General features: G+C 37.7%; 1 protein-coding gene across 3 annotated transcripts in view; it reads right to left on the reverse strand.

The window, feature by feature from the left end:
* The window catches only part of LOC137234270 (protein pangolin-like), a 1,155,323-nt gene that overhangs the window by 115,328 nt on the left and 1,023,078 nt on the right, over nt 1-16,917 (reverse strand). The gene's annotated exons all lie outside the window — the stretch shown is intronic.

Below are 16,917 nucleotides of genomic sequence, written 5' to 3' on the forward strand. Positions count from 1 at the left end.
ATCGTGTTTAAATGTTTCACTATAGTTTCTGGCTTTATCGTGATGTTTTTATTTATGCACTTGTATGCTTTTTCTGCCTTAAGTTTTTCTTCTGATAGTTCATTTCTCTCTTGGCGGAGCATGAGTGAGAAAAAAAAATTCTAATTTTGAAGGGTTTTTATAAGGGTGACCTAATCATTCCAATTTACTAAGAAAATGTTTACGTTCATTTGTATTATTTATTTTTTATTTCTTAATTCTCTAATTTTTTCTTTCAATTTTATTATCTCTTCCTTATTGGTTGTAATATTTAATAGTTTAAAATTTCAGCTATTTCCTTCTTTTTTTTAATTTTTCACCTCCCCGTTTTCTTTTTCTTATTATTGTCGGGGAAGGTATTATAGGAATTTCTTCCTTCTTGTAAAGTTTGTTCCGTCGCCGATATTCCTCTATTGTAATCGGTGTTGGACCTGGCTTAGTTGTTTTATTTATTTTAACTTCCTCTGCGATTTTTATAAATTCCTTAATGGTGTCTTCGCACTTTTTAAAGATTTTATGAAAATCTTCTTCAGTTTTTATTTCTTGCATATTAAAGGAGATAGCTGATTTTTTTCTTTTTTTTTTATAAGAAATTTTAATTTTCCTGTTATTTCTTTTTTCTATAAAAAATTTTTACTTTAAATTTTAACAAAGTAAATTCTATATTATATATATTTTTTTTTCAAGTTCAAAAGAAATTGTTTGTACATACTTTTTTTTAAATTTTACATTATGTGTTTTTTTTGTCTTATTTTTTTTTTCTAAAAAAAAAATTCCTAAGCAAAAACTCTCGTTTTTGCTAATGGTTTAGCGTCCGTAAAGGCCGCCCAATTTGTTTCTAATTTTTATACTTATTCTCTATTGCTGCCAGTCTTGTTTTCAGAGGGTTCTATTTCGTCGTCTGTCAAAATTGCCATGAAATATTTACTCCTTATTATATTCCACCTCTATATATGATCGCATGCTGCCAGTTAAAATTTTTAATTTCCTTGTAGTATTTATTCCTTATGATATTCCACCTCTATATATGCTCGCATGCTGCCAGTTAAAATTTTTAATTTCCTTGTAGTATTTATTCCTTATGATATTCCAACTCTATATATGCTCGCCTGCTGCTGGTTAAAATTTTTACCAATGTCCGTATTTTATGCCATCTAAATGCTGCTTAATTTCTTGATTGTGCTGATGCTAACATTGCTTCCTTTTTGTTTTTGAACAAAACTTTTTTTTTTTTAACTTTATTAAATAAATTCTTTCTCTTTATATAGTTATTTTCTTAACCTATACATTCGTAATTATCTTAATACTAATAAACTAAAAATATGTAGGTACATTGGTAATGGGGTATACCTACATTTAAGTTAGTATACAGGGTTTGCATACATGTAGATTTGTATGCATGACTCCATACATGTAGACTTGTATACGTTATTAGCAACGTCAGCAGATCAATGCAAGTAATTTGGTTAATATTATGCATACATGTAAGTTTGTATGCTTGCTCGCAACGTTGGCAGATCAACGCGAGTAATTTGGTTAATGCTATGCACACATGTAAATTTGTGTGCCTGTTCGCAACGTCAGCAGATCGATGCGAGTATTTTGGTTAATTCCCATAATTGGTTGTATGTAAATAATAAGCAAAATTTATTAGCTGTGAACGGACAAGGGTTTCATATTCTGCATTCCATTGATGTTAGCTAACCGCTGGGTTAGTTCAATAATTTGTGTTGGATAATATTGTAATATGATTTTTACTAAAATGTATTTGGCATAGAAATTCATGATGCGTAATGCCGCAAGTGTATTACATAGATGGGTATGACGCATAATGCTACACTGCGTTAGGTTCAATGGCCTTTCGTCGCATAAAATCGGCAACAAAAAGGAACGGAACATGCACTGATTGAGGTGACGTCGCTGATGTTGCTGTCAGCGTTACTGATGCTGGCGTTGCTATCGCTGCTGTTGACTCTGGCTTTCGATGCTAACGTTGGCGGGATCGATGGTGACATCGCTGATGGCGTGCTGCTGGTTACAGGACCGATCGTTCGCCCTAGCCTGTAATTGTCTCCCTCTCTCTCTTTCCGTCTCTACGACATTCCACGGCAATTCAGATATTTCCCTCAAAATTTATGTGAATGCAGAAGACGGATATGGTCTTGTTTACAAAGAGGTACAAGGGCCCACATTGGATCAGGCCCAAATTAGGAGGGATGACCCTACAGAAGAAACCGCGCAAAAAGTATCTAGGAATCATCCTAGACAGTAAGCTGTCATGAAAGCTCGACGTGGAGGAGAGGGTCAAGAAGGCTTCAACGGCTCTTTATGTATGTAAAGGAATGCTTGGGTGTACGTGGGGCTTATCGCTCTCTCTTTCTCATTGGGTTTTTATAGCGATTGTAAGCCCTATTTTATAATATGGAGTTATTGTTTGGTGGAAAGCCACACAAACAACAACGCACCTAAAAAAATTAGAGGGAGTAGTCAGACTATCAATACTTAGCATTACGGGAGCCCTGAAAGCAACCCCGACGGCTGCACTGTATGCCATTCTGCACATTCCAACTGTAGATCTGGTAGCTAAGAACATAGCGTTAACAACTGGAACCAGGCTCGGTGCCTCGGGGCAGCTTGAGCGCCGACCATACGGTCATAGTAGTATAGCGTCATCAATCACAAGACGAACAGACTACCTGATTCCCTATCTGCTCTTCGAGGGCGGTCTTAAGGCCACAATAGAGGTGGACGATTGGCGCAAGGGTGCACAATTGACGGACGAGGCGTCTGTACACAGGTGTGTGTACACAGATGGTTCCAAAGTAGTGGAAGGAGTATAGCTTAAGCTCCAAACCTATTAACGTTTATATTGACAGTCAAGCAGTTATTAAGGCAATAATCTCGCATACCACTGCATCTAAATGCGTGTTAGAGTGTAAACAGTTCCTGGAGAGAATCGGCACAGGGAGAAGCATACATCTATATTGCGTCCCAGGGCATATGGGAGTAGATGGGAATGAAAAGCAGATGAACTAGCTAAAAAAGGCGCATCCCTTGAAGCTTGCTCTGCAGGCGTTCCAATTAGACTAGGCGAGATTAAGCGAAGGCGAGAGGTGCACATGATCGACCAAGCAGGAAAGGCGTGGGTTCAAGCGCGAGGCTGTAAAGTGTCGAAAATTATGTGTAGGTCTTACAACCTTAGACTAACAAAGTTGCTTCTATCATTAAAAAGAGAGGATTGTAGACTCATGACGGGTATTCTGACTGGACACTGTCTTCTGGCGTCACATGCCTTTAAATTAGACTTGCTCAGTGAAAGTAGATGTATGAAGTCCGGACTGGAGGAGGAAACGATCTTGCCAGGCTAAGACTCCAGGTATTAGGAGTAATAAAGCTGCCAGGTCTAGAAGCAGCAAGTGGCTTAAGTCCTAGGAAGCTTCTACTATTCGCCAAGAGGACGGAATTATTTTATAACATGGGTCCTGGTTTTTGATAGGGGTTTTCAGTTTTGTCGTTAAAACAAACTTCTGGTAACACTACGGACTCATTCAGTCTATGTGAGGTCCTCATGGACAGGCCAGTTCAACATAACCTAACCTATGTGAATGCGGGTATGTGAGCTTTTTAGCCCCCTCCTAGGTCCTGCCACAAAAATCTAGAACAGTAAGAAACAGAAAAAAAAACAAAAAGGTTTCTACAGCCTGGATATGGTACATCTAGTCGCTTTAGATCCATATGTATATACAGACATACCCTATACATCGCTTTCCAACTTCTATTGGCATACGATGCAGAATGTATAGATTTACATACATATGTGCATGCAATAAAAAAAAAACAAACAAAAAATGTTCTTTACTTTTTTTCTCTTAATTTCACTTTCATTTTGATGATGAAATGGTATATTAATTTCGTCACGAAACCGAAAATTGTAAGTCCTTAAAGGAAAATAGATAGACCCACCATTAAGTATACCGAAATAATCAGGTTGAAGAGCTGAGTTGTTTTAGCCATGTCCGTCTGTCCGTCTGTCCGTCTGTCTGTTTATATGCAAACTAGTCCCTCAATTTTTGAGATATCTTGATAAAATTTGGTGAGCAGGTGTATTTGGGTGTCCGATTAGACATTTGTCGGAACCGATCGGATCGGACCACTATAGCATATATCCTCCATACAACCGATTTTTCAGAAAAAGAGGATTTTTGTAATATCTTACCCAATTTAACAGATTGAAGCTTCAAACTTCACCATATACTTTCGTATATTGAACATATTGTTGCCTGAAAAAATTTATGAGATCGGTCGTATATATAGTATATATCCCCCACAACCGATTGTTCAGATAAGGAACTTTTCGTAATTACTGCCCTATTTTAAGAGCTAGAGGCTTCAAATTTCAGCGAATGCTTACGTATATAGCATATATTGTTGTCTGAAAAAATCATAAAGATCGGTGGTATATATAGTATATATATGGTGGTATATATAGTGTATATATATAGTATATATATATATTTTTTCGCAAATTTTAGCCCCATTTTAACAGCTAGAAGCTTCAAATTTCACCGAATATTTACTTATATAGCATATATTGTTGTCTGAAAAAATCATAGAGATCGGTTGTATATATAGTATATATCTCATACAACCGATTGTTCAGATAAGAAACTTTTCGCAATTTCTACCCCATTTTAACAGCTATAAGCTTCAAATTTCACCGATTGCTTACGTATATAGCATATATTGTTGTCTGAAAAAATCATAGAGATCGGTTGTATATATAGTATATATCTCATACAACCGATTGTTCAGATAAGAAACTTTTCGCAATTTCTACCCCATTTTAACAGCTATAAGCTTCAAATTTCACCGATTGCTTACGTATATAGCATATATTGTTGTCTGAAAAAATCATAGAGATCGGTTCTATAAATAGTATATATCTCATACAACCGATTGTTCAGATAAGAAACTTTTCGCAATTTCTACCCTATTTTAACAGCTAGAAGCTTCAAATTTCACCAACTGCTTACGTGTATAGCATATATTGATGTCTGAAAAAATCATTGAGATCGGTGATATACATAGTATATATCTCATACAACCGATTGTTCAGATAAGAAACTTTGCGCAATTTCTGCCCCGTTTTAACAGTTAGAAGCTTCAAATTTCACAAAATGCTTTCGTATATAGCATATATTGTTGTCTGAAAAAATCGTAGAGATCGGTGGTATATATATTATATACTTCATATAAACTGTCATATTGACCCCTTTTTTACGGCTAGAAGCTTCAAGATTCATCAAATTTCATCAAATAGTTACGTTTACGTCATATATTTTTGAAATACGTGATTCGTAGCCATAGTTTTTACATGCAGACCACAAAAAACGTGAAGCTTTGCATCCTCACACAGATTACCTACCTATTTTTATACCTTTCATGAAAATGAAATTTTATATTAATTTCGTCACGAAACCGAAAATTGTAAGTCCTTAAAGAAAAATAGATAGACCCACCATTAAGTATACCGAAATAATCAGGTTGAAGAGCTGAGTTGTTTTAGCCATGTCCGTCTGTCCGTATGTCTGTTTGTATGCAAACTAGTCCCTCAATTTTTGAGATATCTTGATAAAATTTGGTGAGCAGGTGTATTTGGGTGTCCGATTAGACATTTGTCGGAACCGACCGGATCGGACCACTATAGCATATATCCTCCATACAACCGATTTTTCAGAAAAAGAGGATTTTTGTAATATCTTACCCAATTTAACAGATTGAAGCTTCAAACTTCACCATATACTTTCGTATATTGAACATATTGTTGCCTGAAAAAATCATAGAGATCGGTTGTATATATAGTATATATCTCATACAACCGATTGTTCAGATAAGAAACTTTTCGCAATTTCTACCCCATTTTAACAGCTATAAGCTTCAAATTTCACCAATTGCTTACCTATATAGCATATATTGTTTTCTGAAAAAATCATAGAGATCGGTTATATATATAGTATATATCTCATACAACCGATTGTTCAGATAAGAAACTTTTCGCAATTTCTACCCCATTTTAACAGCTATAAGCTTCAAATTTCACTGATTGCTTACGTATATAGCATATATTGTTGTCTGAAAAAATCATAGAGATCGGTTTTATATATAGTATATATCTCATACAACCGATTGTTCAGATAAGAAACTTTTCGCAATTTCTACCCCATTTTAACAGCTAGAAGCTTCAAATTTCACCAACTGCTTACGTGTATAGCATATATTGATGTCTGAAAAAATCATTGAGATCGGTGATATACATAGTATATATCTCATACAACCGATCGTTCATATAAGAAACTTTGCGCAATTTCTGCCCCGTTTTAACAGTTAGAAGCTTCAAATTTCACAAAATGCTTTCGTATATAGCATATATTGTTGTCTGAAAAAATCATAGAGATCGGTGGTATATATATTATATACTTCATATAAACTGTCATATTGACCCCTTTTTTACAGCTAGAAGCTTCAAGATTCATCAAATTTCATCAAATAGTTACGTTTACGTCATATATTTTTGAAATACGTGATTCGTAGCCATAGTTTTTACATGCAGACCACAAAAAACGTGAAGCTTTGCATCCTCACACAGATTACTTACCTATTTTTATACCTTTCATGAAAATGAAATGGTATATTAATTTCGTCACGAAACCGAAAATTGTAAGTCCTTAAAGGAAAATAGATAGACCCACCATTAAGTATACCGAAATAATCAGGTTGAAGAGCTGAGTTGTTTTAGCCATGTCCGTCTGTCCGTCTGTCCGTCTGTCTGTTTGTATGCAAACTAGTCCCTAAATTTTTGAGATATCTTGATAAAATTTGGTGAGCAGGTGTATTTGGGAGTCCGATTAGACATTTGTCCGAACCGACCGTATCGGACCACTATAGCATATATCCTCCATACAACCGATTTTTCAGAAAAAGAGGATTTTTGTAATATCTTACCCAATTTAACAGATTGAAGCTTCAAACTTCACCATATACTTTCGTATATTGAACATATTGTTGCCTGAAAAAATTTATGAGATTGGTCGTATATATAGTATATATCCCCCACAACCGATTGTTCAGATAAGGAACTTTTCGTAATTACTGCCCTATTTTAAGAGCTAGAGGCTTCAAATTTCAGCGAATGCTTACGTATATAGCATATATTGTTGTCTGAAAAAATCATAAAGATCGGTGGTATATATAGTATATATATGGTGGTATATATAGTATATATATATATAGTATATATATATATATTTTCGCAAATTTTAGCCCCATTTTAACAGCTAGAAGCTTCAAATTTCACCGAATATTTACTTATATAGCATATATTGTTGTCTGAAAAAATCATAGAGATCGGTTGTGTATATAGTATATATCTCATACAACCGATTGTTCAGATAAGAAACTTTTCGCAATTTCTACCCCATTTTAACAGCTATAAGCTTCAAATTTCACTGATTGCTTACGTATATAGCATATATTGTTGTCTGAAAAAATCATAGAGATCGGTTCTATATATAGTATATATCTCATACAACCGATTGTTCAGATAAGAAACTTTTCGCAATTTCTACTGTTTAGGCCACAGGCCTAAATATATCTCCCCTCCCTCGTAACATAATTTTCTTCGTTTACTACCACATAAGCATGCTTGTGATCACTAATACACACAGGCGTGTGTGAGTGGTAGTACGCATGTATCTTAGAGTTTTACCGCTGTGAGCCCGCGGTATAGCAACTTTGTTGCCGGGAAACCCAACGAAGGAGCTGTATCTCGGGTTCATCGGCTCATGTCGCAAAGAGGCTCGTCCTCTTCGAATCCAGCAGCCAGCAAAGGAACACGTAATCGCACGCTCACGTAAGTTCAACTTTTCAAAATTATTATCATATATATATCATTTTCCACAACATTTGTTAAACATTTTCTTAACACTTGTTGTATTTATATAAATAAAAGCACTTTGTGAATTCTTTTTATTAATACGAAATCTTTTTGGTGTTTTTATTTTTCTTCCCCTTTTTTCGCCTTAACTATTATTTAACAAATACGTGGGTGCGCGCCGTTGCCACCACGCATTTGTTCATGGTCCTTACCGCGCCGGTAAAGAGAACCAGTCACACAATTACAGTCCACTCAACTCTCTAGGCATTAAAGCAAGGAAGCATACCAAACTCGTGAGAATACACAGGAAAAACCAAAAATTTCAACAACAAAGATCAGCAATTGTCCATGGTGATACAGTTTTCTTGGTGATACCAGCGATTTTATATTCGAAACAACAACAACTGATACATTTTTGGTGGTACCTTTTGGAAACATCCAACAACAATATTTAAATCACATTCGATTATCCGGATCAACACTTTGATAAAAGGTACGTGGTTTAAAAATATTCCGTGCTAGGTAGGGTTTTCTTTTAATTTCACTTTTGCTAAAATTTCAAAATAAAATTAAAAATTACAAAGTGGATCTTTATATTAAACAGTGCAAGTGATTTTGTGTTTTTTTTTTCCGTGAAGTGAGAAGTCTCATCTTGTGCAAAAATAGGAAAAGGCGCTTAACGCAGTTATTTAAAGTTTGTGCAACACGCCTTGTGACTATCCGGAACAATCCCCCACCAGCGGTAAGATTTTCCGGACACAGCTCGAGGTAGCACAACACTGCTCTAAAAGGTTAACATAACCTCAATTTTGCGTCACTTTTCTATTTTCACCTCTGCAGGATTTATCTGAAAAAATTCATTTAATCCACTGCCCAAAAATTCGAGTTGTTAAGGTTACTTATTCAGAAACCTGTAAATTTATTTAGGCGCGCATTTAATCAAATAAAATTTTTTCTCACATACAAATCACTTGCACTTATTTACACGGGCAATACGTTTGCAATTTAGTTTGGTGCTATAGTACAAAGTGCACTTAGTTACATACACATATATTGTTGTTGTTGTTTGGGTGGCCAAAAGGCTTATTTCCTGTTCAATTTTTTAAAAATTGAATTTTTTTATTTTTCACTTGCGGCAATACACAAATCAGTTTTTGACTGATCTAATTTTTTGTGATACAAAAGATCACAGCCCTTGGTTAAATTACCAAAAAGTCCATAACGAACGTTCATACATTTCTTTATTTTTTCACTAACACCACTTTCTTCACTAGCCATTACTTATTGGCTTGCACAAGTCATTGGCACATCTGCATTAGAGCATTCTTTGAATAATTACGTGGGTGCGCGCCGTTGCCACCACGAAAATTGCACATTCTTTAAATTAATTCCTAGCTTTCTCGCAAGCTTCGAGGCCACTTCCTCGAGAGATCTCTCTCAAACACAGTCCTTCGTTTCAGTTCATTTTCACTCAATACTCTCTGCAAAGGCAATTAATCAATTAATATTTCAATAAATTTTCATATAATGGATACCTATACACGCCAAGCAGATGCAGTGACGGAGTATGAAAATGACTTCAGCGACATGTCACCTTCACAACACAGTAAACACTCCCTAATATACCAAAGGGATGAGTTAAAAACTCTGTGGGAAGCTACGAAGGTGACATACGAAAAGCTCTTAGGTTCATCAGAGCTTGATTCAAAGGACTTATCGGCTATCAAGAAGAAGCATAAAATGTGCTATTTCAGCTTCCTAAATTGTCAGGCGGCAATAGCTGAGCTTTTGGAAAATTTTGAAAAGAAAGATAAGAAAGTAGATGTCTCAGATAACATGGAATATCATGTGCGCCTGCCAGCATGTGATACGGATATTTTCAAAGGTGACTATATTTCATGGCCGTCTTTTAGGGACATGTTCACTGCCATATATATTAATAATAGTAAACTCCATGCAGTGCAAAAACTATACCATTTAAGGCAAAAAACTCAAGGGGAGGCCAAAGAGATAGTGGAACGGTGTTCCTTAACAACAGACGGTTTCGATACAGCGTGGAAAAATTTATGTGACCGATACGAAAACAAACGTATCTTGGTCAATGCCCAATTAAAAATTCTTTTCAGTTTAAAAGCAGTTGAGAGCGAATGCGGTAGCTCCATTAAAAAACTGCAACGTGAAATAAACAATTGTATCTCAGCGCTTCAATGTCACAAGATTGACATATCAAACTGGGATGCAATTCTAACATATTTGTGCTCCACAAAACTGCCAGACACCACACTGGCTCTATGGGAACAAACCATAGAAAATAAAACAGAAATTTCAAAATGGGCAGATATGGATAAATTCTTATCCAGCAGATTCCAAACGTTGGAAACTGTGGTAGATATAAGAGGGGATACGGTTTCAAAACCCTCTAAGCCACATGCTTCTCGTTCCTCGGCAGATACATCGTCGAAACGATTAGGGTCCTACCAGGCAAGTGCAACAACAGCCAAACCTACGCGTAAGATGTGCAAAAGTCCTGCACATCGAATTTCAAAGTGTGAAAAGTTCTTACGTTTAACACCCAATAAACGGTTTGAACAAATTAAGAGCAGCCGTGGGTGTATAAACTGCCTTTCTGCTGGCCATTCGGTGACAAGGTGCACCAGCCAAATGAACTGTGCCACATGTCATTTAAGACATCATACGCTGCTTCATATTTCGAATCAGCCAAAACCAACAAATACTTCCGACACTATCGGAGCATCTACCTCACGGGAAGCTCAAATACGACGCAATGCTGAAAGAGAAAACGCTCCGATTAATAATGTGAACTCATGTTTCGCAAACACAAATAAAGGGGTATTACTAGGGACAGCTCAGGTCAATATTCGTTTTAATGGTGTTGACTATTCGGCGAGAGCCCTAATAGACTCGGGATCTGAATGTTCATTCATTACCGAGAAACTAAAGCGCAGAATTAATCTGCCATCCAAACACCTGCATGCCCAAGTTTCAGGCATCAGTAATACAATGTCTGCTCAAGTAAAAGAAGCGTGCAACATACAATTGCGGTCACCAACAGACCCATTAATCGAGATCAATACGATCATTCTGGTTTTACCACAATTAACAGGGAATCTTCCAACTTGCCAAATAAACGCAATGACTAGGCAAGCATTCCCTGACTTAGTACTGGCTGACAAAAGATTCTTTGTCAATGAGCCAGTCGACATAATTCTGGGCGGAGACATATACCCCCAAATTATGCTAGGCGGTATCAGGAAGGACGTGCTAAACACATTAATAGCACAGGAAACGGTGTTCGGCTGGATTTTGACAGGCCGGACAGATGCGGTTGATACAAATAAGACCCTAGTTTCGTATTTCAATGAGGTCACTTTAGATAAACAATTGGCGGCTTTTTGGGAGATAGAGGAAATTCCAAAGAAAAGGAGCATCAATAACGATGACACTTACTGCGAGGAGCTATACAAATCCACAACAGTTCGGAACAACGATGGCAAATACGTAGTCTCCTTACCCTTTAGGAAAGAGTTTAACTTAGGCCCCTCATTAAGAAGTGCGTGCTCTCAATTCTATCGCAACGAGACACGACTCGCGAAAAACCAGTCCTTCAAACGGAATACAATAGAGTTGTATCCGAATATGAAACTTTAGGGCACATGAAACAAATAGGCAATATTTCGCCAGACTCAAATGACTGTTACTTCCTACCTCACCATGCTGTTATAAAGGACGGAAGTACAACGACAAAAGTCAGAGTCGTATTTAATGCATCTTGTCCTACCACTAATGGCAAAAGTCTAAATGATGCCTTATATCCAGGTCCGATTCTTCAATCCGACCTGACAATTCTTATACTACGTCGGCGGCTGTTCAAATACGTATTTAACAGCGACATAGAGAAAATGTATCGCCAAATATGGGTCAATGAAGACCAAACAAAATATCAGCGAATCATATTTCGCAAATGCCCCAAAAACCCAATTAACATTTATGAATTGAAAACGGTAACCTTTGGGGTTAATTGTGCTCCGTATCTTGCGATTCGAACGCTGCACCAACTAGCTGATGACGTGGAGACATCGCATCCAATGGCAGCAGATATACTGCGAAATTGCATGTACGTTGATGACGTACTCGCCGGTGGACACAGCATCGAAATTGCAATCAAGGCAAGGGACGAAATATCATTGGCATTGCTATCAGCAGGTTTCCCGTTGCGAAAATGGACGTCCAACTGCAAGAAAATCCTACAGGGTATACCGAAGCAACACCTATTAAGCGAGGATTTTCTTGAGTTTGAAGACACCAGCATGGTAAAAGCACTCGGTATCAGGTGGAACGCCCATTTCGACTACTTTTACTTCACAGCGAAACCCTTTGACAATAACCACGCCGTAACAAAAAGGTCAATACTTTCTGCGATCGCAAAACTTTTCGACCCTCTTGGCTGGCTGGCACCAGTCGTAATTGTAGCCAAAATAATAATGCAAAATATTTGGTTGGAAGGGACAGGCTGGGATGAAGATGTGTCTAAAACTACTCTACATCGGTGGCAATCATTCATGACGGACTACGAAAAGATCAACGATATACGCATACCGCGATGGGTTCACTACACATTGAAGGACAATGTCGAAATACATGGATTCAGCGATGCCTTGGAAAAAGCATATGCCGCCACTGTTTTCCTGAGGGTACAAACAAAGGATCAAGTCTTCACCAACCTGTTGATGGCCAAAGCGAGAGTAGCCCCGGTCAAAACCATGTCATTGCCACGACTGGAACTCTGCGGCGCAGTCCTACTTGCAGAAATTATAGAGTCGGCCATAGAAAATATGCAACTTTCAAACATTAAAGTAACCCTTTGGACAGATTCGACTATAGTACTGGCATGGATCCGAAAACCACCATGTTCGTGGTCAACGTTCGTGGCACATCGAATAACTAAAATCATCGATAAAGTAGGAGACAAAGTATGGCGGCACGTAGACTCCGCGTCAAATCCTGCAGATTTGGCGAGCAGAGGCCTCTACGCTTCGGACCTAATCAACAATTCTTTGTGGTGGCAGGGACCTTCTTGGTTACAAGAAGCCAACGAAAATTGGCCAACACAAGAAGAAGATTACAATACGAATATGGAGGAAAAGAGGATGAAAGTTCATACAACTTTGGTGAAAAATAACTTTGATATTCTAGAAAGGTTTTCCGATTTACCAAGGGCTTTGCGGGTTATATCCTATATTCTTCGGTTTTTCCAGAATACGCACCCAAAAACTAAAGCCTCCTTCAAAAGGGATTCTCATTCGATCGCTCCTGACGAAATAGAAAAAACAACGCGAAGATTGATAACAATATGCCAGAGGCAACATTATCAAGAAGAGTACGCAAACTTGAAGTCAGGAAATCTAATACATGGGAAGAGTGAGATTTTACCCCTGAACCCATATATAGATGAAGAAGGCATCATTCGAACTGGGGGGCGGACTGGGGCATCGAAAGACATGTCCCATAATGAAAGTCATCCCATTATTCTTCCTTATACTTGCAGGTTATCCAGACTTATAGTCCAATCCTCTCATGAGACCACCCTGCATGGAGGGAACCAGCTGATGCTACGTCATATCCGCACTCAGTACTGGATCCCACGCGTTAAAGTCATGATAAGGTCGGTTATCCACAACTGTAAAGTCTGCACTATTTATAGGAAGCGGACGCAAACGCAACTTATGGGGATCCTTCCGAAAGAGCGCACCACCTTTACTAGGGCCTTCACTAACACTGGGGTAGATTTCGCGGGACCATTCGATATAAAATCCTACCGAGGGAGGGGATGTCGAATTTCGAAAGGATACGTTTGCCTGTTTGTCTGCTTTGCGACGAAAGCCATCCATCTAGAAGCGACAAACGATCTTAGTACCGGGTCCTTCCTAGCTGCCTTCGACAGATTCGTATCCAGACGAGGCTGTCCGAAAAACGTTTACTCCGACAATGGTACTAACTTTGTCGGAGCTTCTCGATCTTTCCGATCCGAGTTTAAAGCATTTCTGCGTGAAGCAAGGGACGGAACGTTGACTAAATATAGCCATCACATTATAGAATGGCATTTTATACCGCCAAGCGCTCCTCACATGGGAGGTTTGTGGAAAGCGGGGGTAAAAAGTTTTAAGACCCACTTTAAAAAGATCGCGTTCGATCATAAATATACTCTCGAAGAGTTTACAACCCTCTTATGTCGAATTGAGGCCTGCCTCAACTCGAGACCTCTAAGTCCCTCATCCAACGACCCTTCCGACCTGGAGCCGCTTACTCCAGGCCATTTTCTCGTAGGTGGGCATCTTTTAGCTCCACCTGAACTCGACTGTAGTGAAAACGCTGCCTCCATTGTAAACCGATGGCAAAAGATGAAAGCCCTTCATCAGACCTTTTGCAAAAGATGGAAATCGGAATATCTCACCGAGATCCAGAAAAGGTATAAATGGAACCATCCACAATCCAACTTAAAACCCGGGGACCTAGTCGTCATCAAGGAGGATAACCTACAACCGAACGAGTGGAAAATGGGGAGAGTCGTCAACACACATCCAGGTTCCGATAACCGTGTACGTGTTGTTGACGTCAATACAATTAAGGGACAAATTAGCAGACCAATCGCGAAACTGGTACTACTTCCGCCCAACGACAATCAAAATGAACTTTAACAGTCCACATTCCTCCATCCCAAATAACCCAGCTCTCGTTCCCCAGAACGAGGCCAACAGAACCCTAACTCAGATATACTGTCTGCCACATAATACCTTTTCCAACGATTGCGTGGGTGCGCCGCTGCCACCACGCAATTGTTCAAAAATAGTTTAATATCGCAAGGAATACCGAAGAAATTTATTCATACCATTTCATTATATAAGGACACGGAAAGTGAATTTCAATCGTTTGTAAGGAACATTTGACTGCTCTTCACAGTCTGTTTCAGATCATATTCGTGAACATATTTCCACCGTTTTGGTTAAAATTTATGAAGGATTTTCTGATACGATTATCATATGTTTCTTCACATCTCATACAAAATCAGGTCAGATTCAGAAAGCTGAATGAAAAATGGTTGAAAATTGTTGCCCACCCAAAGTAACCACATTTGGTTCGAATATGATTCCATAATATGCTTGGCAAACAATATTCAGTTTGCCATTGCATAAGTAATTTTAAATTGTTCCAAATTGATGGTCGGATTTTACTGTCCATGTAACAACTGACAATCAAAAATTAATTTTTTGCCGCATTTGCAACAAGGGATAACAGGCTTTGCTTGATTAGGTACAACATCTACATATGAGTAGTTGCATGCAGTTTATTTGATTGCCCTAATGGTTAAGGAGGAAACGGCTGCTATCCATTTTAACCATTTTTGTAAAAGCGTAATAATTTTTAGGGGGTGCTGACAGAGGTTCGTTTAATGAAGCGAGTGGCTTTGTACCTTTCATTTCAAAAAAATACCCAATTATGGGTGCATAAAGGGCATGCGGTTTCCTTTATTTACAGGAGAAACTAATATCCGAAGTCAATATCCTTTTTTCTGGTGTGAGGGTTTTCAACATTGTGAATACATACAAGTGGCGAATGTTTGATAAAGACGTTCACAACAGTAAACAGCCTCGATCACCTCGTCAATCGCTGTTCGAGTACTTAAATCATTTGCTCAATAGACCTTTTCAACCATTTTGTAGACAACTGGTATATTGCATTAGTTGCATATTTTAACATGTTTGCATAATTATTCAATTAACTTGATTTTTGTAAAAATGAATGTTAATATTTAGTCTGATTTTCTGTATACACATTTAAAAGAAATGCTGAGTTAAAACATAAATGTTCAATTTATGGCACTTCAATTTATGGCAATGGAGGGATAGGAAGTTTTTTCTCTTGTATTATTCCCAATGGTTTTCAATTTTTTGTTACATATACATACATTAATAAAACACTCACGATCTAATACCGAAATGGGCACCGCGCGTCAAAAGTTCGCCGGCACGGACATGGAAATTTGATGCCATACAGGGGTCCATTGACAAAGTACCTTTAACAAAATTTAATTGTAAAACATCACTGGAAATGTTTGGTATATATCAATTTTCATATGTATACCGTTATCTGTTCCCTTTATGTTACGATGTCCATCGATGCCATCAACTAATGTTGTATCCTTGTCGTCGATTGAAATTAAGTTGCCAAAACGTGGTGAATCTTTGAAATTTGCAGTCATATAAGGGTATGTTAGAATGAAGGCAGCCATTAGACAAATAACAACCTGTAAAAAGGTAACATATTTCTGAGTAGTACGATTCAAAGCCAAAAAAAACCATGAACCTAGTAATGCTAATGTGCCAGCTGCAAGTGTACTACCCAGCTTAATGTAACGCCATGTGGAATAAGATATGTGTAAACTCCATGCCAATTACTGCGAGCTGCTAGATGTACCAGAAAACCCGGTATGAGCAAATATAATGCAGTACGACAGTTTAAACAAAATTCAATACCATTGGAGACGACAAAGGAACAAAAGGTTGGAACCTTTAAGTCTAAGAAACGGCAACCTGTAGCAACAACATCATCCATTTTATATGGATATTTTGCAAGTACATTTACACCAAATGAAACCAGTACAATCCAATCGGGAAAGCTGCCTGCTGATGAATACATGAATGCAAAAAAGAGAAACAAATACAAATACGCATGAAACAATGGTTAACTCAGAGGGAGGTCACCAACCGTTTGGTATTAACGGCGATACTATTAAACTGTCAAGGAAAACGCCAAAGAAATATAAATATGGTTTAAGATTATTTTGCAAAAAGAGATTTTCTAAATATCAGCTGCGACATTATGATCACCGTAACTTAGAAATAGGCCAGACCATATACGAAAATCTATGAATTCGTGCTTGGTCTTGA

The sequence above is a fragment of the Eurosta solidaginis genome, chromosome X (genome assembly GCF_040869045.1).
Source record: "Eurosta solidaginis isolate ZX-2024a chromosome X, ASM4086904v1, whole genome shotgun sequence".
NCBI classification, from domain to species: Eukaryota; Metazoa; Arthropoda; class Insecta; order Diptera; family Tephritidae; genus Eurosta; species Eurosta solidaginis.